This window comes from Nilaparvata lugens, chromosome X (assembly GCF_014356525.2).
Source record: "Nilaparvata lugens isolate BPH chromosome X, ASM1435652v1, whole genome shotgun sequence".
NCBI lineage: Eukaryota > Metazoa > Arthropoda > Insecta > Hemiptera > Delphacidae > Nilaparvata > Nilaparvata lugens.
Window position 1 is genome coordinate 29,240,772 of NC_052518.1, and position 25,451 is coordinate 29,266,222.

Consider the following 25,451-nt stretch of genomic DNA (forward strand, 5'->3'; position numbering starts at 1 on the left):
GAGCGACACTGGGAATTCTGATAGAAGAAGGTGTGGGCAAAATTCTACTCAGAAGATTGGCGCCCAATGTGGGGCTAAAGGTAGGAGGAGAAGAACAGTGATGAGTGCTAGAGAGGAGAATAATTGCAGAGGCGAGGAAGGCGACAAGGAGGATACAGGAGACAACAGCAGTGATCCCAGAGTGGCCTGGATCTACAGGCTTCACAGGAATGAAGCAGTGAAATTCTCAGCCGCTGCAGGGCTACCTACAACTGGAACCATGGCAGAGCTCAGGAGAGCTCTTGTCAAAAGCCACCTGAAGAGCCACCAGGCAAATGGTGGAGGCTGCCGGTCTGAACAGGATCGGTGGCAGAGCTGGCACAGGTCAGGAAGAGGAAGGAGCTGCAGCTTTGTGGCCACCAGTCGCAGAGGCCACTGCATCTTCCAGACTGGAAGAAATACCCAAGGAGACGTATTCAGAGTTTGATGGCAACCTCAAAGCCACCAGGCCAATGGTGGAGGCTGCCGGTCTGAACAGGATCGGTGGCAGAGCTGGCACAGGTCAGGAAGAGGAAGGAGCTGCAGCTTTGTGGCCACCAGTCGCAGAGGCCACTGCATCTTCCAGACTGGAAGAAATACCCAAGGAGACGTATTCAGAGTTTGATGGCAACTCCAGCAACTCCTGGGTGTACAGAGTGCACAATCAGGGCTTGATTGATCTACTACTCAACTCAGTGCTGACAGATGGCACAAGTACGAGCCTGAGGAGGGCTCTACTGGAGCAACGGCAGCGGATTGTTGAAATGCTCTCCGTTTTGGATAATGGGGAGGAGGTGCTTCGTCGAGGAGCGCGGAGGCCAGCACTAGTTAGGAAGAAGGCAACTGCGAAGACGCTATACCATGCAGAGCCTGCGCTGGTGAGGCCGGAGATGCCGGAGAGGCATAATAACATGCCTAGGCATGATGAGAGTGGAGATGCTCCAAGTTTTATGGAGCGGCTCGAGAAGCTGCAACAAGCATATGGCTTGTCTGGCAGACAGTTATTTCCAGCGTTACCTGAAATGTTAGTATGGATGAGGAATAGGAGAGAACAGTGGAGACACTGGGACGATTTCCTGAGAGACTTTCGGTCTCGTTACTATCCACCTACTTATGAGGAGGATCTTGAAAATGAAATTCTTGACAGGCAGCAGAGAGAAGGCGAGCTCATAGATGACTATCATGAGGAGCTGCTAACGCTGATGAGAAGAAGAGGTGGTTTTTCCGAGAGGGGCAAGGTACACAGATTGTACAAAAATCTTTTACCACGCTACGAGCTCTACATCAGGGAGGCTGAAGTGTACACCATTGACGACTTGCTACACTTAGCGAGACAATATGAATGAATCAAGTTCATTAGTTGAAAAGAGTTCTCAACAGGAACAACGAGCTGTGAAGCAGGAGGAGGTGAGGAAGCAGACCAAGTCTCGACAGGAGACAACCACTACACAGCGCCGGAGTGAACAACCTTCAGAAGGCCCCTTATGTTGGCAGTGCAAGAAGGCGGGACACTGGAGATCAGAGTGTCCGGAGGTTTCACTCTGCTTAAAGTGCGGGAAGCCACGACCAGATTGTTCCTGTGAGAGAGAGCAGAAGACTTCTGATAAAACAGCTGTGGTTAAAACAAGGCTTCAAATCCAGCTAGAGCCGGAGCTCCAGGATGACAGCCGTCTCTTCACTACAGTGGAAATAGGAGACAGACAGTATAGTGCTCTTCTCGACACTGGAGCAGAGTCCAACTATATTAGCTCTAAAGCTTTTAATAGTTTGGAAGCAGTAGAACGAGAGCCTGTGCAGCGCGGCGTTGCTATGGCTAACAGAGCGGCTGCACGTCTGCGAGGTGGTGTTATAATGAACCTGAAAATCGGCAGAATATCCCTATCAACAACACTCACAATAATGGATGGGCTTTCTCCAGATATTCTGCTTGGTATGGAGTTTCTTCGTGAGCACCGGGTGAAATAGACCCCTATTCCCGGTGAGTGGAATGGGATCCTCATCTCGTCAAAGCACACATTGGAGACAATATTTCCACTCCAAAGGTGGGGAAGGGAGCCGTCAACACGAAGCTGGCTACTGTTAAAACCCAGCCTGACATATGGAGGTCAAGGCAGCAACCTGGAATTATTCCTATGAAGAAGCAGGAGAAGAAGAAATTTCCTCAAGTCCAGGAAGACGTAGGAGCCGTGTGGAAGACTGGAAAAGAGGAATTTATTTCTCAGAAAATTTCTCCAGCCCGTGGAAAGTTCATTTGCTGGCACTGTAAACGAGCTGGGTACTGGAGGTTCAACTGTCCGGAAAACTGTACCGGAAGAAGGAGGTTAATTTTCAGCAAGGAGCTGGAAATCATCGTCGAGCAGTGCAGTCAAGAAGACTGCCGGTGCTGGAAACTACACAGAAAGTAGTTTCAGATATTGGAGACGAGAATTATAATGCCAACCGGTGTTATAATTGGAAAAAGAGGACGATGAAGGTGAACTCTGGACAGCTAGTCTGCAGGAAGGAGTGTCACCTGTCCTTAGGTGCTAATCAGCTCGCCGCGAAGTTAGCGCCGGAATTTTCTGGCCTCTATGAGGTCGAGAAAATGTTGAGTGCCGGTAAGAGGTTTACTTGAGAGGAAGGCATCAAGCTCCAGCCACACCTGCCCGATGATGAGAAAGAGGATGGTGATGAAGAAGTTGCGGAAAAGGTGGACGGAATTCGAGCGGATGGACAGCAGGAGGCCGAGCGAGTCTATAGAGGGTCGCTGCCTATCCGGAGGATGGGATACCAAAGAGGTGTCACGCGCCGCCAATAAGGAGGTAAGAGGCGATAAGGGGTGAATAACATAAAGAGTTCAATCAAACCACAGCTGTAGAGCTATTTCTGATTAATATATTATCCCATTTAAAATGAGGAAATTTGAATTTTGTTATCAAAGACAAAACTGCTTAGAAATTTGAAAAAAATTATTCATAATTATTAGCACAAATTTATTAGCCGAATTTTGAAAATTAATTGCGTTAGCACGATTTCGAAAATAATGAAAATATTAAAAGACTGACATATTATTGTTATTGAAAGAAATTGGTAAATAGTTTATTAAAAGGGAACAGCATATTTCGTTTAATTTTTCTCATAAAATAGAGTTCTACTTAAACTAAATGGCAACTCAACCATTACAGTTTAATTATTATAATCAGTCATAAAGCACTGGCTGAGTTAGATGGAAAATATTATTATTGACAAATTAATGCGTTTCTTTAGATATGAAGGCAATCCCAATAATTTCAGTTTGAAATTTATTTACAATATTATGATGTGACCAAGCAAGGGTAATCAAGAAATTTTCTACAGTCTATGACTAGTTAATAAAAGCTAAAGTCGATTCCAACTAGACTAAATTTTCTTGATCGGTATATTACCGATATTGTTGTAACCAAGTACAGGTTAACAAACAAAATTTGCAGTAAATTGTTTTCTATTTGCCATAAATAGTTGATAGCGAAATGAGTGGATAGAGAATATTAGAAAATATTATAGATCAGTATGATCCGAATAATATTTTAACCATGAGGTAATGGTTATAATAATTGAAATCATTTAATGAAGGTGGTGGTAATTGCTTTAATCCGTGTAAAGTGTTACGATGCAGTTAATTAACAGATGTTATTATACTGTGGATAAAAGTGAATTACGTTGCAATTAATTAATTCATGTGGAATGAATAAATTGCGTTTGATTGTGAGTCGAGATGTACTACAATCGGGGGTTATTAGCTTCAGATTCCGATATAAATTGGAATAAAATAATAATTATTAAATTTTTAATAAAATAATTATTATTCCAATTAGAATTAATTCTATGTTGGATCGAAAAGTTACTTGTGCTGTGCTGTGCAGATAAGATAAACATTATCTCAACTGGCTAACTGCTATCGTCAAGCTTCTAGTCTGTAGAAGAGAATTACTTTCTCCTTTTCAATAACAATTTATGAAATTGAATTCATGAGAATTCTAGTTTTTCCAGATATTCTACTGTTATTGAGTCAGTCTGAGTTTGATCGTGCTATTGTTAGTTTTGGAATTAGATCACGTCTCGAGAGTGAATCTAATTTTTACTCAGCCTACCATCATGAGTTATTATTGACGGTGCATTAGTTCATTCAATTATTACTATTTGTGCTGATTGTTGTGATTATTTTTCGGAAAATCAATATTTACTGAGTGTGAATTAATTAACAGCTGTTGTGTGAATAATTACTTTGAAAAAGTAAATTAAGATTTATTTCGGGGTGAAATAAGTCTTGAAGTGAGAGAGAGAGATTGAGCAATAAATGTTCACTGATTGTGAATTAATTAGCAGATGTTATCTGTTATAATAAACACACTACCATTTATATCCAATGGATGGTTACTTTGCATAAGTAAACCATGTGATTGATTTCATTATTGAAATGAACAGTGAGAAGTGGAATATTGAGTTGAAATTTATAGTTCTAATTTTATTATTGTGATATAGTGAGAAGGCTGTGATCCTCATGACAGATCGAAAATGAAGTGTTATTTCGACTACATTTAATTGTGATATAAAATCGAAATATGTTGACTAACATCACAACTAGTGGCTTCATGTCAACCAAATAATTCAACATTCTACATCATATTGTGATCTCCCATCTTTTGTTGTGAACAATGAGTTGCTGATACACTGAACTAACTGAGGGTATCCATCACTCTGACACTTGGTGATATTCCTGGACTCCAACTCACCTCAGGCTCAGGGAGGCCTTTCTCGACCTCGAGACACGATCCTAGTCACAGGAAATAGCCAGTGCCCGAGGTTAGGGACCCAGTGACCAGTTGTGAAGCCTGGTGCAAGGGCTCTCATACCTTGCTATTCGTCCTAGAATAGCAAGAGGACCTCGAGTAAGGCTTGAGAAGGCCTTTCTCGACTCCGAGACACTATCCTGGCCTCAGGAAATAGCCGGTGCCCGAGGTTAGGGACCCAGTGACCAGTAGTGACACCTGGTGCAAGGGCTCTCATGCCTTGCTATTCGTCCTAGAATAGCAAGAGGACCTCGAGTAAGGCTTGGGAAGGCCTTTCTCGACTCCGAGACACGATCCTGGCCCCAGGAAATAGCCGGTGCCCGAGGTTAGGGACCTGGTGACCAGTAGTGATGCCCGGTGCTAGGGCTCTCATACCTTGCTATTCGTCCTAGAATAGCAAGAGGACCTTGAGTAAGGCTTGGGAAGACCTTTCTCGACCCCGAGACACGATCCTAGTCCCAGGAAATAGCCGGTGCCCGAGGTTAGGGACCTGGTGACCAACTACAGCAACCAGTTCCGAGGCTCTTAAACCCTGCTATTTCGGATCCTAATAGCAGAAGGACATCCAGTGGCAATTGGGAACGTTCCTCTCGTACCAGAGACCCCCCTCATGGCAGACACCAGATCGTTCCTGTTCCTCTCACTCTACGCCCAACCCTGTTAGGCAGTGCGAAAGCACGGCCCCTCTTACCTAAAAGAGGGAAGCAGTCCCCAAGGTGCTCAAGACCCTGTTCCAACTCCCGACTCGAACGAGGGTGGTTGACGGACGCCCCACCAAGCCTCCCGTCCCCTGCTGCGGCCCACCCCAGACGCCGACTGAATCTAGCTGGCCCAGAGCGGCACTGGGAATTCTGATAGAAGAAGGTGTGGGCGAAATTCTACTCAGAATATGTTTATATGTTGCGCATTTAAGGAGAAACGCGGTAATAGATTTTCATGAAATTTGATAGGTATGTTCCTTTTTAAATTGTGCGTCGACGTATATGCAAGGTTTTTGGAAATTTTGCATTTCAAGGATAATATAAAAGGAAAAAGGAGCCTCCTTCATACGCCAATATTAGAGTAAAAATAAGACTATAGAATTATTCATCATAAATCAGCTGTCGAGTGGATTATAAATCGCATGCCATGATGCATGCAATTCAATATCTCAATGTAACTTGGTAAAAAATCAGCAGCTGTGTAGACTATTAATTGCATGCCTCATTGAATGCAATTTTTATGCACTATTAAATGACTATTGATTGCATGCAATAACGGATGCAATTAATAACTAAAATAACATAGTATTTTCTCTCTAACTTTCTCTGCTTTGAACTCGGGCTGTCCTGTTTCCAGTATGTCTTGAAGAAGATTAGCTTTTGATGTTAGCATTTTTGATACACCAACCCCAACAGCCATTAGCCGTTTTCACACCGATATCTCGCCGACACGACACACAGACAGGGTTTACTCTGATGGACAGTATAAGAGGAGGCTGCGGTTTATAACTGCGCGAGGTCTACTGTTCACAGAACTACTAGTTCAAATGCTAATGAATTAATAATTATTATTAAACGAAAATCCAAATTAAATGCTGTAATTCACCCCGAAGACTTCTGCTACTGCAAATATTGACAACAGGGTAAACAGTTTGATGGAAATTCGATGAGTGCTACTATTCAAAAATTATTTGTCAGCCCGGGAAACGAACTCAGTACCTCCTAATTGCCGATCAGGAATGCTTACCTTTACACCAAACTGACAATCTCTAGACAGCAGCGCTCATTTTATACAAAGCCATAGCGGCCAGCCAGTCTACAGATGGAAATTACTAAGATATTGCAATTATTCAAATGCCAATAATAATGAATAAATTATTATTAATCGAGAAAATTAAATATTAATAATAAATTATAAATTAAATTAAATCCCTGTTGTTTACCCTTTGTCAATATTTGCAGTAGCAGAAGTATTCGGGGTGAATTACAGCATTTTATTTGGATCTTCGTTTAATAATAAATATCGGGGGACCGAGCTTTGCTTTGTAGTGTGAAAGCATAGAAAATTTGTAACAAAAGATTGAATTTATAGTTTATATTTATTGATTCATTTTCTCAGTCGTACAATTATTTTTACAGTGATATGAGGAGGAACAACAGGCTTATGCCCAAAACTGTCACTTTTCAAATGTATACTACAGTCCAAAGTAGAGTTTGGCTACTAATCTAGGTTAAGCTACCATCACCAAAATAACAATTTATTCACAAAAAACAAACACATCATCAATAACAAATAGATATACTATGAATTCGATTTATAATGATATGTTTGCTACAATATTTGTTAATATACTATGTATCACTAACAGCATGTAGTTACTATTTTTGACTTTCTGAAGTAAAGATGTTTTCTAAGAAAAGAGAAATAAACGAAAATAAGTTTCTCTTGCTGAATTTTTCTTCTCGTGAGATCAGCTGGATGATCCCACACACATGCACTTGTTCACTCTCTTCCATTACAGTATCGACAGATGACAAAATTTGCAGCTGTTTTTTCAAGGACGTATTTATCCTTTCAATGTCCTTCAGCGAGTTATCCAAGGGTTGAGACCTAGTGCAATCGAATCTTCATATCATAACCCTACTTTGTTCCAAATTTCGTGAATATTGTTAGAGCCATTTTCGAGATCCGTTGAACATAAATATTTATACTAATATAACCGTATTATAACCAGATAACCAGATAACCACATAACCATATAAATATATATATACTGAAATTGCTCGCTTAATATTATAGGATAAATTCATTAGCATTTGAATAATTGCAATATCTCAGTAATTTCCAGATGGCTATTGAAACATTATTGATCTAACTAAAGCATGATATTAGTGTCAAAGACCGAAATCTGTGTTTCAGTTCATTATCATATGTGAGGCAGAGAGTGTGTGTGTGAGAGAGAGAGAGAGAGAGAGAGAGAGAGAGAGAGAGAGCCCGAAGGAAAGGGTGTGTGTGAGAGAATGATGTGGCTGAGTGGGAGTGAGAGATTTCGACATCTTCTCAATCATTTGAAACAGCATTTATTGTCTAAGGCCTCTTTCACACGGCAGAATCCTCGCTCCTGGAGATCATATTACTGAAGATCATATTCCATATTTTGCAGCTCTCCTGTGCTTTCACATGGGGATCTTACTAATAAGCCGACAGATCTAACAACTACGCCGACGTTTGCTCAAAGTATGACTCATCACTTTTTCTCAAAGTCTAACTTTCTTGAAAATATAGATAGAAGATTTCTGATTTCGGATTTGGATTCAGCAGCCCCAAATTCTTTTAAGCATAAGTCCCATTTTCAAAAATACCCAAAAAAGGGAGTTAAAGCTGTTTTTAATATAGCTTTCCATTATCAAATATAAAGAAAATAAAAATCTCAGTACCCTTTTTTTAAAATATTTTATCACAACATGTTTCGGTCATTTAGGCCATTTTCATATATTATAATATATCTATTATCATATGATTATATAGTAAACGTACTAAGATAATAATACTCCTGCCACACAAAGGGACAGGCAAAGGTTTCAAGACGTTTTTGAACACCTGAGAAGTTTAAACATGAACATTTTTCATTTTTAAAAGTTCTATTTTCCCAAAAAAATATTGAACTATGGAAAGATGAATCCAAATATGAAACTATAAATCATCTCCACTCATACCCCAATAAAATAGAAGGAAAAGGAATGTTGTACAGTAAACTCTGAATTTCAATTGTCATTCAACAATCCAATTTATCAGGTTCAAATCGTTGAATATCACTTTAAATTCCCAGCAATTATTGACTATTTCTTTTTAACAATCAGAAAAATCTATTATGAACATACAGTACAAACATTGTGTTGATCTGAATCGATCTATGGTAATAATAGGAATTTAAAGAATAGAAAATGTCATGCCATTCCAAGTGAAACTGATGTCTGTGTATTAGAACTGCTGAGTGGATGATGCATACTGAAAAAGTCATGAATAGTTCAGACTAGCCTGGCGACTTTGACCAGTCAACAAGTGTCAACTGGAGAAGTGAGTGAGCAAGCACAGTGTTGCCATAATGCGAAAAGCATAACCATTGTACCAACTATTCTAAGTTATGATCAATTAGGCTTCAAGTACAACACAGGAAGGAAAACCAATAGATGGCCTTCAGCTGTGTTCTTCCACATTTGAACATTACAGGGATAAACTCTTATGTGATCTTCAAAACAAATAATGGTGCCAGTTTGTCTAGATCTGCATTTCTTAGACAGCTAGCTCACCAGCTTGTGCAAATTCACGTTGTCAGACGCTCCCAAAATACATGTATTTTGAAGCCACTGAGACAGAAAACTCAACTGTATTTGACTGACGAGCAAGCTGTTATTCTTGAAGTTCAAGATGATCGACAGGCAGCTGCTGCAGAAGGTCCTTCCAAGAAGAGGAAAAGGTGCTATTTGTGTCCCAGTACAAAGGATTTGGAATATTCCCAAGTTTGCGAAAAATGTCAAAAGAATATATGTAAACCACATTCAACACTCATCTGTGTGGAGTGTGAAGACTAATTCTCATGTAAGTAAAGAACCTATACAAGAGATAATGATAATATGACAGACAATAACTAAGAGGAAGACGAGGAAGAAGAAGAAGAAGAAGAAGAAGAAGAAGAAGAAGAAGAAGAAGAAGAAAAATAATAAGAAGAGAAAGATATAGATAGGAGAAGATTATAACCGTTGATTACACTATTGTATCTTTGACCACTCTTTTGACAAATTGAAAACTTATAAATTACTGGTGGTAGGTACTCTCATACAGTAACAGTCAGGGTTGTATTCAAATACCGTTGGATAACATCTTTCCAATATTGTTTCATTCATCTAGAAGTATATAATCTGTTTATTTCTTACATTGATATCACTTATGTATAAGTTAATTTTACTGCAGTATCAAAATTTGTCCTTAACCTGAACAATTAAAAGTCACATTGAAATAGTTATTTTGGAGTTTGGTAGAAATACATTTAAATGGAACTCAATTTATTCATTAAAGGCTATCTACATAATTCTAATAGGTTCTGATAATCCATAATGATAAAATAGGTGTTCAATGAATGAATGAAGCCTAACAACTTGAAATATATTATTCTAATTATTTAAGATTAAATTGATTCTACCTCGGTGCTAGTCAGCTTTACATTTGTACATGTATCATGGTATTGAATTATTAAATATTTGATGATTTTGGTAAAACGACATTTTAATCCTGGACTAGTAGTTCTGTCAACAGTAGACCTCGCTCAGTTATAAAACACAGCCTCGTCTCATACTGTCCATAAAGAGTAAATCCTGTCTGTATGTCGTGTCGGCAAGATGTCGGTGTGAAAAAGGCTAATGGCTGTTGGGGTTAGTGTATCAAAAATATTATGCTAACATCAAAAGCTAATCTCCTTTAACACACTGGCAACAGGTCAGCCCGAGTTGAAAGCAGGGAAAGGTCGAGAGAAAATACTATGTTTACTTTCCGTTATTAATTGCATGCGTCATTGCATCCAATGAATAGTCAACACGACAGCTGATTTTTTACTAAGTTACATTGAGATATTAACCTTCTAGTCGTGACCCTGGGTCCGAAGGACCCAGCAATTATTTTTTAATTATAATTTTGCTTCCGTTCACTTTACTGTATATTGTGACCCATGTTAATTCATGTTAGTAGACACTTAAACTTGATGTAAAGTGTTAGTGCTCTGTGACTTGTTTTCGTGAAATGCTTTTCGTGTCTTCGTGATGCTTTTGGGTCCCTGGGACCCAAGGGTCACGACTAAAGTAACTCTTTTCATTTTTTCAAATGCACATTTTCATGCAATAGTGATTGGATTCAAGCAGTCAACATGTACATTTTGAACAGAGACTTCGAGAAATGACAAATTGACCTCTAGATCTCTATTTCAATGACATAAGTGATGATAAGAATAAATTCATAGTTCAAGAATAGTATACTGACCCTGAGTAGGATGATAGTGAAACCTATGAACTTCAACTAATCCTAAGGGTACTAAACCTCTCCTAAAAGTAAACTTTATATAACCTTATATATTTTTCATGTTTCTAGTAGTGTTTCATGTATGTTCTAGGATTTAAAGTAGTATTCATCAATATAATTTCATAAGTTTTGCAAATATTGTGCAACATGAACTTGAGGGTAGGGTAAAAACTACTCCAAGAGTGGACTATGACCTTCCAATTTTTCCCATCTTTCTTGTAGTGTTGCATGTGAGGTCCATAATTGTATTCATCACTATAGTTTTTTGTTCACTTTATATAAAATAATAACCGAACGTTTCTTTCCACCACCCTAAAAATGCAAGGTTTTATGAATTTATTATTAAAATTATAATAAAAATCCGTTTCTGCTTTACATTAGTGCTCGTTGCGTTCATCAATAACCCTTGGACTTATTAAAATCATGGAATAACATTATATCTTGTAATAGATTGAGATATTCAATATGAAAGAAGCGGGTCCCTGGGACCCAGGGTCCCGACGACTAACGTCGGAAAAAAATAGGGTCAGGACTAGAAGGTTAATTGCATGCGTTTTTGCATGCAATTAAAAATCCACTCGATAGCTGATTTATGATGAATGATTCTATTCTGATTTTTACTGTAATATTGGCGTTTGAAGGAGACTTGTCCTATTGTATTAACCTTAAAATGCAAAATTTTCAAAATTCTTGTATATACGTCGAGGCACAATTTAAAAAGAAATATACATGTCAAATTTCATGGTAATCTATTGCTGCTTTTCGCCGTAATTGTGGAACATTTGAACATAAAGAGAAATGCAAAACCGTCGACTTGAATCTTAGAACTCACTTCGCTCGGTCAATAAATCGAAATTTTAAGAAACCACAAATATCCTGGATGAAAAGGGGAATCAATTGTTATGTAGATTTGAATCTAAATGTCTAGGATCCACTAAACAGTCCACTAAATTCATAATTTTTTCTCCACAGGAGAAACGTTTAAAGCTGGCATAAAATGATGTCACCACATTATTTACAAATTTAAATTATATATTTATATAATATGCATGTCACGTGGATTGAAGGAGCGTTGTTTGTCACGTTGTTTGTTGATTGAAGGAAGATTCTATTTTACTATTTAAATAAATCATAATGTAATTTACTTATCCACTTCGAGATTTATATAGTGATAATAAATAGGAAATAAAATGTATAGCAATGTATAACTATGTAGGCCTACTGTATTGTATTCTGTAGTGTCTTATTCTTTACTAAAGTTATGAAGTATCAGAAAATACTATTATTCAGCATTGTTATGTACTATTATTTTTCAATGTCACTTTTTTCTCTTTCTTTTCAATAATTTAAATTTTTTTATTATTTTGAATAAGTAGATAACCTAATCATTGTTTGTTTTTAATCATATTATTTGTATTATTTTTTTGTATTGTTATAATACTTGATAGAGAGTTGAGTGTAAGAGAGGGTCGACTGCGCCCTAACTTCGCTCTCTAAGAAAAAAAAAGGCAGTCATTCTATTCTATTCATGTCACCATAATATAATATATGTATATATATTAAAAAACAGATGACATCCAATTTATTAGAACAAATGAAATCCCTTCATCTTCATGTGTAGGCAACACACCACACCAACCTTGTTCCTGTGAGACTGACCTTGTCTCTGTGACACTCCACTTGTTCGAATGGGACTCTATCCCTCTACTTGTTCCAGTGACAATACTACTTGTTCCAGTGAGACTCACCTTGTAGTAGTGTCAGTTTGTACTTACTGGGACGTTTTTTTACGATTTTTCCCCCCCTCACCACTCCCCATGCAACCATCCAACGTACCCCCCACCACCACCGCTCCTTCAGCACCTCCCCTGCCCCCTCCACCACTCCTTAGAAGGAGAAGAACCTCACCCTCTCTCTCTCTAGAAGAAGGAGAGGAGGAAGTTTTCGTGGAATTGACAACAATAACAGAAATAACAGTCATCGTAATAATGACGGTAAACTTATGATTGGCACTTCTATTGTGATTTTCACCATAGTCACATTCCAACCTTCTATTCGCTTATCCTATTTATATATTCGTTATTCTGTTTTCTTATATGCAGTATTACCTGTCTGTAACTTCTATTATTTCTTCTCTTCCCACCTCTTCTCATTCTGTCCTCCCTCCAAATTAGCTCAATTCATGCTCAAAACTAGTTATACTGTATATTTTTAATAATATAGACATGCTTACTTCATTTCTATACCAGATCATTAACACTGTACTCTATGCTATCTGTATCAATCCCTTCGCTCTCTCTTACTCACTCCCTCACTCTCTCCTTCGGTTTTTCTTATCCCTCCAATTTTATTTTCTTATTATCTACCTCATTTTATGCACCGGATATTTACTACTTTCTTCTAATATCTCTCTCTTAATCCACCTTTTTAGACAATAATCTTACATAATCTATGTGTATTCTCACACAGCTTAGTCCTCTCTTCACATTCTTCTCTCTAACAACTGTCAACTGCAATTTGAAATCAATCTACTGATTCATATTTCTCATTCTTATTTTCCTTCTCTCTGTACACTCTCTTTTAATTGTCTATCCTCTTAATGATTTTCATATACTTTCTGTACTTTTTTCTGCTGTGTTTCTGCTGGAGTTTTCTTCCTGTTTTCAGACCTGGTTCCTGTGACTTCTCGCACGCGCTCTCTCTTGCCGCCGCCCTGGCTCTCTCTCGCTCCCCCACCTGCTCGCTCCCATCAGCATCTACCACTGCAAACTGCCCACCACATTGGATTATCTGCTGGACTCTGACATGAATAAAGGAATCTGAATCTGAATCTCACTCTACCTCCACTTGGACCCGATTCTTCCACTACCGGATACCTACTCACTCTATCTCCACTTGGACTAGATCTCCCACTACAAGTTCTTCCTCAATCTTCATCTTATTCACCATCAGGATTATTCATCACCGGAACTCCACACATCTACATCTTATTGTGTTTAGTGAATTTTTTGAACGAGTGCTATAAATAGTGAAGGGAGCCGAACTGCCAAGGCATACTGAATGCACTCGAATCAAGAGACTTTTTCATTTAGGTTAAGTTTTATCAGTTTCATCCCCATTTTCCCCGTCATGTGTCGTTCTGAGGTCGGTTCACGTTTGGTCTGCTGCTTCCATGATGCCTCTCACTGACACGTCAGCACGCTCGCCCTCAAGTAGGTATGATTATTTCAATAATAGTAATAATGACACAGGTATGTTTCTAGCAAATAAGCTCCACTCTTTCAAAAAACTTTTCAAGGCTGCTCACCTTAACGTACAATCCCTCAGCTGCCACATTGATGAACTCAGAGCAATCTTCCGTTTTCAGGACTTCAATATAATTGGAATTTCCGAATCATTTTTGAAGCCTAGTATTTCATCACATTTTGTTGCATTACCTGGATATAATCTTTTCCAGAATGATAGATTAAATAAAGCTTGTGGGGGTGTAGCAATTTATGTGGAAGATGGTATCAAAACAAAAGTTTTAATCACATCTAAACAAGAGTATTGTTCCAGACCAGAGTTTATGCTACTTGAATTATCCTTATCTAGTACTGATAAATTACTCGTTGGTATCTGTTATCGCCCACCAAAAATAGGTCATTTCACAGATTTCGAAAGTCCCTTGCTTTCTCTTATGCCTTGTTATAACCGTATACTAGTTATGGGGGATATGAACACCGACTTGAACATGACAAATCGGAACTTTGACTACTTTCAACTGACTACAATTTTCCAATGCCTAAACATTACTATTTTACCTCTCGATCCAACTCATCATACTAAAGAATCAGACACACTCATTGACCTTCTCATTGTTAGTGATCCCAATGAGGTTGTTCAAGCAGGCCAAATCTCAGTCCCAGCTATTTCTAGACATGATTTGATCTACTGTGTTCTTTCCCATAAGATACCCAAGCCAGAACAGAAAATTATCACTTATAGAGGCTTCAAAAACTTTGATGAAGCCGACTTCCTGACTGATGTGGCTCAGACTCCATGGCATCAAATTGAAGCATTACCCTCAGTTGATGACATGGTCAAGACTTTCGAGAATTGGACTTTGACTTTGTATGACAAACATGCACCTTATGTGACAAGGAGGATTAATAGAAAACGACGAGTACCGTGGATGACTGAAGACCTACTTAAGATGATGGGACGTAGAGACAAAGTACATAGAAAATTTAAAAAGACATTCGACTTGGACAGTTTGATAGAGTATAGGAGCCTTAGAAATAGAGTTAAACAGGAATTACGGAACTCAAAGATTAGGTACTTGAATTTGTTTATGACAAACAACAGACAAGACTCTAAATCACTTTGGCAGGGAATAAAAGAATTTGGGCTTGGCAAACAGAAATCGAATCCACAAATTGACTTACCATTGAACAATATAAATGACCATTTCGTTTCACACTCTAACCAATGCGACAAAGTTGTCATTGCTAATCATATCGATGATCTTGGAGAGCAGGTTACAAACTTAGATTTACCAATTACTGATCAATTTCATTTCCATCCAATCTCAGAAGAAGACACTTTCAGAGCAATTCAACGTATTCATAGTAATGCTACGGGTGTTGACAAAATTCCTATTAAATTTATCAAGAAAATGTTATTTGCTGTTTTACCAACCATTACATACATTTTCAACAAGTCAATTGAAGAAGGCATTTTCCCTGAGAACTGGAAGTTTGCTCTGGTTCACCCTCTAAATAAAGTTCCATCACCCAATAAAGTTGAGGATTTTAGACCAATCAGTATTGTACCTGCATTGTCCAAAGTGCTAGAAAGACTCATTCATGCTCAAGTTGTAAAATTTCTAGACAACAATAGTAAGCTTCATAACTTTCAATCAGGCTTTAGAAAATTCCATTCAACTGAAACAGCTCTGCTTCGTGTCACTGATGATATAAGGTTAGCTATGGACCAAAGAAAATGCACCATCCTCACTCTATTTGATTTTTCTAAAGAATTTGATACTGTTGATCATACAGTCCTTCTGAATAAGTTGGCTATTCTTAGTTTCAGTCACAACTCGTTAGTTTGGTTTAAATTCTATCTATTAGGTAGGAAACAATGTTTATCTGTCGGAGACAAAAAGTCTACTTGGAAAAACGTTATGCATGGAGTACCACAAGGTTCAATTTTAGGCCCTCTCCTCTTCACTTTGTATGATAATGACCTTTCTTCCATTATCAAATTCTCTAGTTTCCATACTTATGCAGACGACCTTCAAATATATTTAAGCTGTCCCATAACAAAAATTAACAAAACAGTTGGAATAATGAATCAGGATATCAATTCGATAGTGGAATGGACAAAGAAAAATGGCCTTAAGCTTAATCCCATCAAAACACAGCCCATTATAATTGGATATTCTCGTCTTATAAACAATATTGACCTTGAATCGATTCACAAAATTAGTGTAGATGGTAATGACATTCCTTACTGTAGCTCAGTTGAGAATTTAGGCATTATTATGAATAATACTCTTGACTGGTCAGAACAAGTGAACAAAACTTGTAAAAAGGTATTCTCAGCCATGCATGCATTGAAGAAAATGCACGATATTCTCCCTAGAAACATTTAATTATTATTGGTTCAATCTCTCATCTTCCCACATTTAATGTATTGTAACTCTGTTCTTAATGATATGCAAGTAACTCTGAATGATAAACTACAGCGTTGCCAAAATTATTGTCTACGTTTCATCTACTCTCTCCAATGCCATGATCATATCACCCCAGCCCACATTGCTAGTTCAACATTAAAGCTTCCCAATCAAAGGCTTTTTCGAATAGTCAAGCTTGTTAGAGATATCTTGAAATACGGTAATCCAAACTATTTTAAAGATGATTTCAAATTTGTCTCTGAAGGTAGGAGGATAGATGCTTCACATACTAGAACCGGAGAAAGTACTTTAAGGATACCCAATCATCGAACTACTATTTTCACAAAATCCTTCTTAGTCAGTGCCTGTCGTGCATGGAATGCACTTCCTGTTTCTATCAGGTCCATCGAGAGCCGAGCGAGCTTCATCCTGACTTTAAAAAAACATCTTTTGGAACAAATGACTGAAACTGTCCGGCCCTAGAACGATCACATGACAACCATCCCCCACCCATCCCACAAATACAAACCTTTAAACCTGTTTTAGAACGAATTGTATATATATATATATATATATATATATATATATATATATATATATATATATATTATATAAACTCATGTTATTTCAATTATCCACTGCATACTGCTGTATATTACTGAAAGTTGATTAACCTGATCTACTTTCAGCCTACTTCATTTTATTAATCAATTATTTGATCTTATCTACCTATATAATTATTTTAGTTTATCAATTTTCTGTTTTTTTCTCTAAAATATTCATATTGATTAAAACTTTCACAATATTTCCATTAATAAATAAATCCTTAGTTTAAATAATGAAATTAACGTTTTGGTAGAGAGTTAGTGGGGAGGATATTTTTAATATTCTTTCCAAAGAATGGACATTGATATGTCCAAACCTCCGCCAATTTATGTAGATGCATAACAATATAATTATTATCTATATAATATTTTATTATATTACAAATTGCTTTTTCATATCATATACAGTTCAATAATTATTTTCTTAGTCTATATCATGTATATTCATCTATAATTTTGCTGTATTGTAAGCTATTGTATATAAGTGTATAAGACAGTATATATTGTAATCTACATAAATAAAGTACTCAATCAATCAATCAATCAATCAATCTCTCTCTCTCTCTCTCTCTCTTCTCTCTCTCTCTCTCTCTCTCTCTATGTTATGCTCTATTTCATTTATAGATAGTCATGTCCAATTACATTCAGTCAAGCTCAATTACATTTAGTCACGGTCTATTTGATGATGATTTATAGCAGAGAGAGATATGTGTGAGAGAGAGAGGCAATCTACTGACAGTGTTCTGAACAAAGCTCAGGCTAGAGCTACTAGAGGACTGTAATTTACTATTCAAATAATCAAATACAAACAAGTGGGAAAATTTAATCTTCGATTTGAGCCAGGTTATTGGTACAGTCAAACTCTGCATTAATGAACAATAAAAAGGAGCAAAAACTCACCAGATTTAATCCAATCTTGTCTACTTGCCCTTCGAAACCTTTATTAGGTGTTTTGGTCAGATTCATGGGTGGGAAGAAATCTGGGAAAAGGAAGGTTTGCTTCCGGGCTTCCTTTTCGTGTTGATTCTGTGTTCCACTTGCAGGTCATATACTGTGGTTTGAACAAAGCTCAAACTGGAGTCTTTATAAATTCAAATCCGATTCAAATTAATTCAATTTAACACTATTTACGCTGTTATACTCAATTCACACACACTATACTCAAACAATTATCTACAAGAAATTTCCGATTGAAATTACATTACAAAATACAAATTCGGTCTTGCTACAAGACAACGGGGACGAGACAAGCCAAAATGGACAAAACAGGAACGACTGAATGACAACAAGATGACTGGGGCTTTTTTCTCGACAAACCAAAAACAGCTGGACAGTCGGCACTGGTGCCAACAAACCTGCTATTGGCAGAACTGTAGTCTGGGATTTGGCGCTACAATTCGAATGCTCTGGCCGGACCATACCCCCGCCTCTGAAAAACTATTTTTCAGCCAAGTTACAAAACTGAAAAAACCAAGGAAGGGAACAATCCAGACATGACAAAAAGAACAAAACACCAAAAAACAACACAAAGGAAAAAATGCAACAATCACCACAACTATTGAGTTGGGAGTGGATATAATTTTGTTACTATGTCGAATACGGAAACAACGATTACATTTAAAGACACAAATACAAATAGTAGAGCGAGCAGACAGTATCCAAAATTTCTTTCTGATCAAGGACAACAATAACGAAGGTCCAGCATGACAGTTCTTCTTGTGATGATAATCAATCAGCATCGATACGAAAGCGTCGGATTTTGGTAAGATCATCTGATGACAAGTCTCAAATTCCAGTCCAGCATGAGACAAACGACCGCCGATGCGAATCACACCTTTATCAATGAATGGAGACAGGCGACGTAGGTGCATAGAACAATCTTCTCCCTTCTGCAATTGCACAAATTCAGATGATCTTCTGTACCACTTTACATAGATACCTCTCAGCAACATCGAAATCTGATTCTTCTGATTGGGGTAAGATTCGTAAGAATTTGAGAACAAGAATTACAATTCTCAAAAGACGACCATAATCCGAACAATGACCAATCAAGGAATATACTGCATTGCTGTTACAATCAGGAGATTTTGTGACTGTCAACACTGATGGTTTTTTCGCCTCTGGTGGATCCACGATCTCTTCCATTTGAGTTCGGACGAGCCAATCACATTCGTCCTCTGCTATCCATGATGGACCTGAGAGCCACAACGGAAAGTTCACAAGCTCAACTGGTGATAAACCTCTAGACAAACAATCAGCGGGATTTTCAATTCCGGCAACATGCATCCACTCCTGTATACAAGAATCCTGTATTTTTGCGATGCGATTACCAACAAAAGTTTGCCATTTCGTGGATGGAGCATTAATCCAACACAAGGTGACTGTCGAATCAGAAAGTGCGACAATACGAGACACATGACAACGTTCACTAATAATAGTGACTACTGAATTCATGAGTTCTGCCAACAAGAGTGCCGCACACAACTCCAAACGAGGTATTGAAACAACTTTAGATGGTGCTACCTTGGACTTTGAACACAATAATACAACTCTCGGCTCCTTGCTCTCCTTCTGCGACTTCACATAGATAACTGCACCATAACCAGACAATGATGCGTCACAAAAACCAATCAAACTGATGTGAGAATCCTGAAACAAACCAACATGACGTGGAACAGCAAATTTCAACAATAGAGGCAACTCCTATTGACAATTCTCCCAAAGAGTGCAGATAGACTCAGGCGGCTTCTCTTCCCAATCCACTCCTAATTTCCACAGTTTCTGGACAAGACATTATAGAAATAATGTAAACGGTGACAAGAGACCAAGTGGATCATAGATACGAGCCATCACTGACAGAATAGAATGCTTAGTAGCGACGACCTCACCACTCTTGACTGAAAACTGAAACAGATCAGTACTAGGTTGCCAATTCAATCCCAAGATAGCCAAGGAGTTGTCTGCTTCGAAATCCTTGTACGAAAACGATTTCTCTTCCTCCGAGAATTTCTCCAACATTGATGGTGAATTTGAAGTCCACTTTGTGAGCAAGAAACCTCCTCCCTCAAACAGCTGCTTGGACTGACAATACAGCTCCGCGGCCTCTGGCTCTGTGGCGACAGATGTGACTAAGTCGTCCATGAACATGTCTCTTGGTATTCTAGCCTTGGCTGCTGGAAAACGATTTCCATCCTCCTCTACAAGCTGGTGGATGGTGCGAAGCGCCAAATATGGAGAGATTGAAACACCAAAAACAACACAATTGAGCTGATAAATTTCGATTGGATCCTCCGGCGAAAATCTCCACAATACATGCTGATAACGACGGCAGGAATCCTCCACTAATATCTGTCGATACATTTGTTTAATGTCGGCAGTTAGTGCGATTGGGAACAAACGAAAATTAACTAACAAAACAAAAATGTCAGTCTGCAATTTGGGACCAGCATGAAGAAGCTGGTTCAATGACAAACCCGATGATGTTCTGGAACCAGCATCAATTACAATTCGGATGGGCGTGGTAGTGCTGCTTGCTTTCATGATGGTGTGATGCGGTATGTAGTAACCACCTCGGTCTGTCTGATCTGCTACAAACGACATGTGACCCTGACGTAGGTAATCAATCAATATTTCATGATATGAAATACGAGTATTGCTGTCATGCTCTAGTCATCTCTCCAAAGTCAGCAGTCTGCGTTCGGCGACAGCATACGAATCTCCCAAGCTGCTGGGCGGCTCCGCAAATGACAAGGAAACAACAAAACGACCAGAATTCACACAATGTACAGACTTCCGAAAATTTACCTCACACTCCAACTCTTCTGGTTTCAGTTGACAGCTTGGTGCAGGGCACTATTCCAACTCCCAAAAACGTTCCACAAAACTATCCAACGATGGACTACTAACGAATGGACTACAGATGGCTGTAAAACAATTCGACACATTCTTTGTTGAAGTGAGAATCGGCGCTCTCCCCATCAGAATGTGACCAAAGACACTATTAACAGTCATCAATTCGTGCGATTCACCTATACTAGGACTCCCACGTAGCAAGTGAGGAACTAACTCCGCACCAATGATGCCATCTATTCTACTAGGAAGGTAGAATTTGTCGTCAGCCAGTGTGAGATTTTCAAGATGATGGAGTTTGGATCTGTCGATTTCACAAGAAGGCAACTTGTTGATGATTTTATCTACCACTGTGGCATCCATCAAAAACTTGATGGTAGGATCCAACTTTGACTGAATCGACACACAAGTACGACCTCAAACTTCACTAGTACCACCACCGAATCCACGAACAACGGTTTTCATGGGCTGGAATGGTAGTCTCAAACGCCGACACAATTTAGCTGTAACAAAATGACACTGACTCCCGGTGTCAATCAAGAAACGAACATCACAAAGCTGATCATTACAATCTCGAATATGTGCAGTGACGGTCGACAACACAACAGTCGAATTTTCTACATTGTTGGATGTAGAACAACAACTAATCGGTGATGTGCCACCTGCCTTGGAGTTCGACGAGGACGCAACACCTTCATTGGAACTTGATCTGGAAAAGTGCAATAAAGAATGATGAGATTCTCGACATTGAGCACACTGAGTTTTACTACGACAATTTCTACTCAAATGATCCACATCAAGACAACGAAAACAACAAAACTTTCCTTTAAGCAAACAATAACGATCCCAAGGAGTCATTTTCAAGAAACTTGCACAATCTACTAACCGATGACCCGGTTTTGAGCACTTTAGACAATTGGGATTTTTACTAGATGCATTGTTAGATGAATCATTAGAGTGAACCACAAACACCTTTGATTTATTATCCTTTTTGTGCCTCATATTAAACGATTCAGTCTGTTTCTCATCAGAAGGAAGAGTCTTTATTTGCTTTTCAATGAATTTGACATAATCGGTATAAGTTGGCATAGCCTTGTCACATACGGCTGATTCAAAATTTCTACGAGAACTTGGATCCAGCAATCTCAAGCCATGATAGAGGAATATCGAGTCTGACAAATCATTGAGTCACAATCTCTTCACTGCATTGATTGAACTGCAGAACCCATCCAAAATTGCAATACAACCTGCCTTTGATTCTGATTTTATTGGACAAAATTCAAAAATTTGTTTGAAATAGGCATCGACTTGTGCCCGTGGATCGTTATAGCGGGTCAATAATGCCTGCCAAATTATTTGATAATTATTAGCCAATGGTGGCAAATGACGACAAATATTTGCTGCTTGTCCAGTAAGTCTACTTACAAGATATTGGACCTTCTGCTGATCGTTCAAACTCTTGTTGTCATGTACCAATGCCTTAAATAGTTCATAAAACACCAACCATTGAGTCTGGTTCCCATCAAATTTCGGAAGGTCGATTTTAGGCAGTACTGATTCGGACACGACCGGCTGTGCAGCACTAGCTGCTGAAGCTGCCGAAGATTGAGTAATAGCATCAGTCGCCTCTCTCTGTTTGAGAGTGTTAGCCGCTACTTCAATATACTGAAACAGATCTAGATGTGAGTCGTTGAATGCTACAACATGGTCTTTATTCAACTCAAGTTCCAACTCATTAACCACTAATTCTGTCTTTTCATAATCCGAAATGGTCTGAGACACCCAAGGATACAACACTAAAAATTGCTCAGCAACCTTTGGATCAGAGACATTCTTAGACAGTTCATAAATCCTTTGCAATCTGGCATACAATTGTTCCAGTTTAGCGCGATGCACCCTGATTTGTTTCTGTAATTTTTCCTCCATCTTGAACTCATACACAAAACAATTCAGCCCTGACAATACAAAACAACAGACAATAAAAACAAGAATGAGTTCAAAACTAAATGAAAGGAAGAATCACAACTAGTAAGTTATCAAAGTTAAACTTTGATTATCAATTCACAAGATAAGTTACTGCTGAAGACAAAACTATATGATTAGATAATGTTCTTCCAACAACTCACAAACAAACGATAACTTGTTGAATTGAACAAACAAAATCATGCTGTGATTAACCTTCACTAACATGTATAACAAAATGGACAATACAAAATTCCAACAAACAAACAAATTCCCGAAAAAGAGCACAATGAGCCTAGTTTCAGGAAAATTACAATTTTAACTGAAATAAATTTAATTTCAGACAAATACAAATTGACAAGAAACCTTGCTTTTAGAACAAGGCTACAACAAACTAAGTTGAGCATGGATCAGACCATTCTGAACATGCCAACATTGAACAAATACGAAACTGCTTAAATCCAATGTGTTGGAATTGATCAATAAATTACAAATTTAAATTTATCACGGTTTGGAGGCCCAGAAATGTTCTGAACAAAGCTCAGGCTAGAGCTACTAGAGGACTGTAATTTACTATTCAAATAATCAAATACAAACAAGTGGGAAAATTTAATCTTCAATTTGAGCCAGGTTATTGGTACAGTTAAACTCTGCATTAATGAACAATAAAAAGGAGCAAAAACTCACCAGATTTAATCCAATCTTGTCTACTTGCCCTTCGAAGCCTTTATTAGGTGTTTTGGTCAGATTCATGGGTGGGAAGAAATCTGGGAAAAGAAAGGTTTGCTTCCGGGCTGCCTTTTCGTGTTGATTCTGTGTTCCACTTGCAGGTCATATACTGTAGTTTGAACAAAGCTCAAACTGGAGTCTTTATAAATTCAAATCAATTCAATTTAACACTATTTACGCTGTTATACTCAATTCACACACACTATACTCAAACAATTATCTACAAGAAATTTCCGATTGAAATTACATTACAAAATACAAATTCGGTCTTGCTACAAGACAACGGGGACGAGACAAGCCAAAATGGACGAAACAAGAATGACTGAACAACAACAAGATGACTGGGGCTTTTTTCTCGACAAACCAAAAACAGCTGGACAGTCGGCACTGGTGCCAACAAACCTGCTATTGGCAGAACTGTAGTCTGGGATTTGGCGCTACAATTCAAATGCTCTGGCCGGACCAGACAGATTTAAGTGAAACAAACTTCTGCCAGATTTAAGTGAAATGAATATCTTAATCTCAGATTTTACTGAAACATGTACTTGACAACTTTGTCAAGTACATGCAGAATTGTGGGTTGTACACACAACAAACATTATATTTTTAATGTTTCATCAATCATAACTAATGCATAGAATGAACTTGTATATCCAAATACACACATTATTTTTGAATTATACATATATATTCAAACTCTCTAGAGAGTGATCTATGATCTTTTACATTTTTTATCGGCAATGTCATATAAGCATTTCCAGAGATCATTAGAATTATTAACAATAGCTAATGATTCATTATTATTTGTACAACCATAATGCAAATGTCCGGTTTCTAGTTTATTGAGTAATTCAAAAATTTCAGATAAAATTGGAAAGTGGAGATTTTCTGTTTTTGTTAATGCAAGATCGCTCACCTCATCACCCATTGAAAATTTAATATTCTTTGCAATTAGATCAAATTCATTTAATGAAATTGACATCAAGAGACGAGATAGTTTCTTGAACTTTGAAAAGCTATAACAATCAACCATATTTTTCAGTTGAGTGTATGTACAGGTAAAACGTGATAAGAAACTATTTGAATGAACTTGTATCTGCACACTATACTACACACTTCTATAAATAGAATTGAGCTCCAATGCATGTGAGATCTTTACAGCTCAACTAACAAAGCATCAATTTTTATTAGTTTACTCACAGAGAGTTTATGGGGTCTGTAATAGCATAGATAATCATTTATATCATTCAAATTCACTGTGTTTGAGAAAATGTCTTTTAGTTGTTTCACCAAATGATGATTTTCATGAGTTGAATGTTTAATTGCAATTTCACAAGCATCATACCAATCAATACACTGTTCTAACCTCATTTCCAATTCACTATCAGCTTGCATCCACTTGCAGGGGTCCATGATGAGCAAATGAAGAAACTATACATATGTTGGTACTAATATAGAGAAATTAAATGGCTCATGTCCCTTCCCACCAATGCAACATACGCGAGCAGTATGATATCTCAATGCTTGCATACAATAAACACATTGAATTTCTTGTCCATTATAGAAAAAGCCATATCTTGCAAAGTTTTTCTTTTCTGTATTTGAATAGAATTGACATTTTTTCATGCTAAGCATTCTATTGTTTTCGCACATGAAATTTGGAGATGAGTCCATATTTCTCATTATCAATGAATTATAATGAAGAGCGGCAAAGATGGCACATCACCCACTTGGATTGCAATGATGAATTTCACAGGCATTATAACACCA